The sequence below is a fragment of the Notechis scutatus genome, chromosome 7 (genome assembly GCF_049901735.1).
Source record: "Notechis scutatus isolate UNSWTSFEM ecotype Mainland chromosome 7, rNotScu1.2, whole genome shotgun sequence".
Classification (NCBI taxonomy): Eukaryota; Metazoa; Chordata; class Lepidosauria; order Squamata; family Elapidae; genus Notechis; species Notechis scutatus.
Window position 1 is genome coordinate 19,650,563 of NC_142015.1, and position 7,505 is coordinate 19,658,067.

Genomic DNA, 7,505 nt, shown 5'->3' on the forward strand with positions numbered 1-7,505 from the left:
AAGCCAAGAGATTCAGGAAAACTGGTAGGCTTCTGCCAAAATACTTGTTGGAAACAAAGCTGCAGAGGAAAATAGGAAGAGAGAACTCAGCCTCTCTGGTACATTCTCCATTTTTCTCTCGTTCTTGCTAGAGCCATTTTCCACCTTTGTGCATTGTGGATCAGACTTGTTCTTCATCCCTTTCTTTTTTTTTCCTTGGGCAGCGGCTGCAATCAGCAAGTGTCTCACCCGTCCAGAAGATTTCTGGAGATTTTAACAAACCGTGAGAGGATAGAACATCTGGAATGAGCAGATGGTTTTAATAGCCACGGGGAGGGTGTTTTGGCACACGGCTGCCACTGAGCATCTGCTGACAAGAAAGCAGAACCCCAAAAAAATCCCAGACAAAGCAGCCCACCCTGTAATTTGAGAGAAGGGAGTGGTGGGGGCCAAAACTGGGGAGAGATCATAATAACAAGGGGGCAGGTGGGTGTCCAGACTGTGTTTGTGTGTTCAGTGGAGGTGACAAACCTAGGACATTTTTCCGTAAGTGTTTCATTCATTCACCTTGCATTGATATTTCTCCCCCTACTATTACCGTCTTCCCCCTCTCCCTCCTGTCCCTCCACCCACATAAAACGTACAGAAGTTCCTTCAAAAATACAGCCAACAATTTTTTTTTTGTTGGTTTAAGATGCAGGCAGGTGGAGATAGTGCATCGGAAGAGTCCTAATGAGCCAAACATTAGACCTAAATCAGAAATTTATAGTTGGTTTTAGTTAGGAACAGTCTTACCCAAGGTGGATATTTTTCGGTATCTGGGATTCCACCTCCAAGACAATGTCAATGTCAATGGTGAGGTGAGAACAAAGGTGAATGGATTGGAAAGTTGGATGCACTGGCAAGAACTCACTGGTGTGTTATGTGACAGACGAATGCCAACCCGTCTTAAATCTAAGATTGACAAGACAACCATCTGCCCTATTGCACTGTATGGCACTGAATGCTGGGCAGCAACAACAGGGACCAAAAACTATCTCCATGCCATGGAAATGCAAATGCTCCATTGGATATTGGGCATCTCCCTTCTTGACCACATCATGAATGACAACATTTGACAGCATTTTGGGGTGGCACCAATTATAGAGAAGATGAGAGAAGGCCAACTCCGCTGGTATGGACGTGTCCTGAGAGCAGCACCTTCTACCGTTGCAAAGACTGCCTACCAATGAGAAGTCAATGGTTGGCGACCTTGCAGGTGCCCAAAACAGAGATGGCAAGACACTATCAACAAAGATATGCAAGCCATGGCCTCTACCTTGGAGATGCAGCTGACTGTGCAAAGTGGCGTTCAATGATTTGAAAAGCGGACCCTATACCTGCGGGAATACGCTAGGAAGAAGAAGAAGAGTATTACCCAAATCAGGTGTTTTGAGATTACCATCACTGGACTGTGCTGAAATGAGTAAAGTGACATTTGAAATTAGAGAACAAGAAGACAAGCAATTTTATATGATATGGGATTTGTTTTATCAATGGTTGGATAAAAAGGCATGGTAATGTAATAGACTAGATAATTTTGTGATAGAAATTTAATAGATTGATATAAAACATAATATAGATATATATAACCACTGGTTGAAAGTATAACACAAATTTTAAGACAAAACTTGGAACATCTTGTATAAAACGATGTAATAAATAGTTTAGTCATGGATGATTAATAACTGATAAATACTGTATATAAGCATATGTTAGTTTGACAATGTGAAGATTGATATAAATTGTGAGTAAATGACTCACCAAAGGATAGCACAAAAGATACGTAACCAACTGACACACTGTATGTACAGTATATAAAATGGAAGGTGGTTTTATATTTTTATGTTTTGTATGTGTATATTTGTTTATATATATATATATATATATATATATATATATATATATATATATAGATATATATATGATATAGATATAGATATAGATATAGATATAGATATAGATATAGAATATAGATATAGATATAGATATATAGATATAGATATAGATATAGATATAGATATAGATATAGATATAGATATAGATAGATAGATCGATAGATTTGGTTATTCTTTGGGTTTTCTCCCACGTAAAATTGGAAGTATCTAGGCAACGTTTCGATGAAGTCTCATTCATCATCTTCAGGCTTGTGTCTTCGGCTCTGTGCTTCTCAGAGTAATTACACAGAGCCGAAGACACAAGCCTGAAGATGATGAATGAGACTTCATCGAAACGATGCCTAGATACTTCCAATTCTTCTAGTTCAACCCTCTTTTCCTTTTTTTTTTTTTAAAAAAAAACCTTTATTGAGATTAAAATATTAAAATACAAATGTGTCTATAAAGAAAATAAGTTTGTACAATTCACCATCATTCTTTGACAGTACACAATCTTAGCTATATTCATACATTTCATGTATTCATACATTTCAACAATTTCTAATTAATCATCTACATATACAAATTTTATATCTTATTTCTAACCTATAGGTTTCATATTCCTACTATCTGTCCATTGATACCAGTTATCCCAAACTGAATAATATTCCGAGTCTTCTTTATTGTTTAATTCTGTAGCGAGTTTATCCATTTCTGCACACTCAAAAATTTTACGGATTATTAAACAATCTGTCGGTATAATGGCCATTTTCCAAGCTTGTGCTAGTGCAATTCTCGCTGCCGTGATAATATGTATAATCAAGGTCTTTGGGGGGTATTTTCCCTTAATGATCCCCAGGAAAAACAATTCAGGCTTCAATTCTATTCGACAGTAGGTGATTTCATTTAACCATTTTTGTATTTTGATCCAGTATTTTTTAATTTCCGGGCATAGCCACCAGACATGGAAAAAGGTACCTTGCGCTTGTTTACATTTTCAGCAATTTGGGTTTAAGTTGTCAACCCTCTTTTCCAAGCAGGAAACCCGATACCATTCCAGACAAATTGTTGTCCAGTCTCTTCTTAAAAACCTCCAGTGTTGGAGCACTCACAACTTCTGAAGCAAGCCATTCCACTGATGAATTATTCCCATCATCAGGAAATTTCTCCTTAGTTGCCCTCAGGTGCTTTGAAGAATAGATTGTCCCCTCTTCTTTGTGACAGACTCTCCAATGTCTGTTTAGAGTCTCAGCCATCCAGTTGTCCCAAAAGTGCTTTTTCAAAAGGCACCTGGATGTTGTTTTTCCTTCAAGATGTTTTGCTTCTCATCCAAGAAGCTCAAACAGTTCAGAATGGAAGAAACATCTTTGGTGAGAAGCGAAATGCCTTCAAGGAAAAATTAAAAATCCAGTTGCCTTTGGGAAAAGCATATTTGGGACAGAATCGCAAATTTTTTTTTTTTTGTCAATTGTTTACAAAGGACATGGACTGAAAGGCAAAGAGAAACAGGGGCCGTGGCCGGCGCTCACGCCCCTACAACCTCTTAAGGGTAAACAGAAGGTTGGAAGACTGCTTTCATGTCACTCCGGGTCCTTCTCTTTGTTACTTGAATCTTACTTTAACCCTTCTCAGCATCTTCAGCTGAGAAGCACCTTCTTTTTAGAGATGCAAGGCAGAGTACTTGGAAGTTCAAGGGAAAACAGGGAAGGGACCTGAACAGTTTCTTCTCCTGTTCCTTCCCCATCACAGAGCACCTGCAATTTGGCAGATCAAACCTCACTAGGCTCAAGGTTGACTCAGCCTTCTATCCTTCTGAGATGGGTAAAATGAGGAGCCAGATTGTTGGGAGCAAGAGGCTGACTCTAAACCGCTTAGAGAGGGCTGGAAAGCACTGTGAAGTGATATATAAGTCTAAGTGCTATAGCTAGCTTCCTTCCTTCCTTCCTTCCTTCCTTCCTTCCTTCCTTCCTTCCTTCCTTCCTTCCTTCCTTCCCTTCCTTCCTTCCCTTCTTCCTTCCTCCCTCCCTCCCTCCCTCCCTCCCTCCCGTTCCCGCTATCCATCGATCAATCCATCCATCCATCCATCCATACCAGCTCAAGGTTGACTCAGCCTTCCATCCTTCCAAGGTGGGTAAAATGAGGACCCAGATTGTTGAGGGCAAGAGGCTGACTCTGTAAACCACTTAGAGAGGGCTGTAAAGCCTTGTGAAGTGGTATATAAGTCTAAGTGCTATTGCTATCTCCTTGAGGGAAGTGCACCATTCTCCCTAGTGGCAGAGCTGGCTCTACCCAGGAATAGCACAGCAGCCTGAAGCAGTAACATGGGAGTTGGGATTTGAGTAGCACCATAATTTAGTTGCTAAATGAAATAAAAACACTAATAGACCTTGGCTGACATGGCCACAGCTCTGAGGTCAGTGTGTATGTTTGTGACATGTCAGCACTTCTGGACATATATATATATATATATTTAACCCAGAACAGGCTAAAAGGTTGAACACTCTGCTCAGCATCTCTTGTGCTGATGTTTACTGTCTTTATCATGGCCAAGAGCAGATCTGGCTGGGAGATTTAGGACCATCGTGTTCAAGGACTATCTCTCCTGCCTAGTTGCAGCCAGAAAATGTCTTCCAGGTTTTCTCTTTAAATCTTCTGCTGTTATAGGAATAAACCAGGCCAGCTGTTTTTCCACGGACAGCAATAATAAATCGAGAAGCTCCTCTCTCTCTTCTCTCTCTCTCTCTCTCTCTCTCTTGTGTGTGTGTGTGTGTGTGTGTGTGTGTGGGAGAGAGAGAGAGAGAGAGAGAGAGAGAGAGAGAGAGAGAGAGAGAGAGAGAGAGAGAGAGAGAGAGAGAGAGAACAGGTCTGAGAATGTGTGCAAGTCGGAAAGCTGTGCGTGCGCGTGCCACTGTGAGGATGTTCAGCCATGAGCCTATCTTTGCAACTGCTCGCAATTCTGCACTCATTTTGGCATTGCCCGTTAGCATGATTGCTGGCTTTATAAACAATGGCAGTTATTCGTCCAACTCAAACCCTTGGCATAAGGTGAAGTGGCCTTGCAAAGAGAGATCAGCTCTCCACTTGGCACTCTTATAGGAAATGTAGGATGGTTGCCATTGCCTTCAGTGATCCTTCAAGTGAGCCAACGGCCTCTAAATCAGCTCCTGGGGTCTAAGTGCAAATTTCCCAGATGAAGTAAACATCTTATCCCAGTTCCACCCCCCATCTCCCCAGTATTGTTTCTCCATTGGTGCTTGGTCTTTCTAAGCTGTCTTGGAGATAAGCCTGAGCAAGATCCGTGTTCCTTAATGCTTAGGCCAAGGCTCCAAACTGGGAGGCAGTGAACCTATCGCTTGGATTTTTGAATCCCACTCCTGAACATCTCATAATTAAAAATAAGTTTCCCAATATCTGGTCTCAAAAAAAAAGGCCATGCTAGCCAATTCTTGGCTACGCTATAGGGACAGTGAATGGAAAGAGAAGGCAAGGCCTGGCACAGCTGTTATAGCAGACTTCTGGATAAGATCCTTAGACTTTCAGGAAGATTTCTAGCTCAACTGATTCTTTTACATCTTTACTGAAGGTGAAGGCCTGTAAAATATTTATAAATACGCAGGTGGCAGCACTTAACTTTCTGAATCTGCCGCCTAGGTTTCTCCTTCCACGTCTAATCATGAACCAGGAATGTGTGTTTGTGTGGGTGCTGCATCATGCCGTTCTATGGATGCAGGCAAATTAAGCTCAGGAGGCAAGCATGTTTTCCAGGTCGACTCTTCTCAACTGCGAATAGCTGAGATAAGGAGAAGGAATCAGTTGGACGGTGATCAAATCCTGCATTCTGGGATAGGAGGAGAAAGCAAGGAGAGAGAGAGGGAGAGACATGAAGAGTCTCCTCCAAGACTATAAAAGGCAAACGTTTAGATGAAGGTGATGCTGAGGAAGGTTTGCCAAGTTATTGGAAGGTGTGTGTGTGTGCGTGTGTGTAATTAAAAGCCCTTTGTGGCCAGGCTTGGCATGTGCTTTTGTGCTTGTCTAAATCAGCTGTTTAAGTTTGATGGTTGTTCTTGTTGACAAGCTTTCAAGTATCTTGGCTGCATATGGAGGACTTGTGCTTCCGATGGGGCTCGCAGAATACTGGGCTGTTATTAAATCTTGGGGTTGTGGGGGAAGAGGCCCAGGGGGAGAAAGGTATCCCCGGGATGATTTACGCGCGGCTCTGGAATCTCAGAATAGAACAAGCTCATCTCTGTCCAGAGCAGTTCACGAAAGCAGCAGCAGCAGCAAAAGGTCTGGCTGGGAAGCAACCAGTTTGCAGAAGTGCCTTTCCAAATTCGAGTTTCTGGCTGTTTTAAAATCTGGACTAATTAAATGAAACCAAGAGTCGTTAGTTTGGAGCGAACATGCTTAAATGCTGGCCCTTGGGACTGGGTGAAAGCTGCCATCTTGACAGTATTGCCATGAGGTCACTTAGAAAGGCTAAATGTGTATTTGTTTGATTTTTCATCCCACCTTTATTATTGTTTATCAAAAACTCAAGGTGACAAACATAGTATGCCTTTCTCCTATTTTCCCCACAATAAACAAGCCTGTGAGATTGGTCGGGCGGAGACAGAAGGATTGGCCCAAAGTCACCCAGTTGGCTTTCATGTGGACTAAAACTTACAATCTCCTGATGATTGGTCCAAAGTCCAAAGTCCCCCAGCTGGCTTTCATGTCTAAGGTGGGACTAGAATTTACTATCTCCTAATGATTGGCCCAAAGTCACCCAGCCAACTTTCATGTCTAAGACGGAACTAGAACTTACCATCTCCTGGTGATTGGCCCAAAGTCACCCAGTCAGCTTTCTAACTAAAGTTGGAAACTTTCCAATTTTCTATTTTCTAACGATGCTTTAACTGCTAAACCCAACTGATTCTTGCTTTCAACTGATAATTAAAAAAACAAATTTGGTTTCACATTTAAGATAAATTCTGAGATATGCCTACTCAAAAAGAGTAAACAGGAGACTGAATAAAACTATTGCTACATAGTCCAATTCCATGTAAATTTACTCAGAAGCAAGCAAGTTTGAGTAACCGATCCCCCACCCTTCCTTTGAATCAATGTTGACTCCTGGCCACTACCTGGAACAGATCCTGTAGATTTCTGAGCAAGTTTTTTCAGAAATGGTTGTCATTGCTTCCTTCCCAGGGCTAAGAAAAAGTGACCGGCCCAAGGTCACTCAGTTGGCTTCATGCCGAAATTGGGACTAAAACTCATGGTCTCTGTGTTTCTAGCTTTTGATGCTTCAGCCACTACAACAAAGAGACTCTAGGCCATAGGTATAAAGGACTGGTATCCTAAAGAGATGCTAATTTGGATAATTTGACAATCCAGAGTCCTTGATTCCAAACATGCTGCCTGGGGAATTCTGGGAGTTGACGTTTGCACATCTTAAAGTTGCCAAGGTTGAGAGATAATACTTAGAGCAATGGCAAGGTGGCCTTAATGCCATAAACCTCTTTGCAAATACAAGAATTTTCCAATCTTATAGGAAGCCTAGGTACTCCTTTTTCTTACTGAAAAACAGCTGTGACATGACGAAGAAATAATGCTGCAGGACAGAAATAC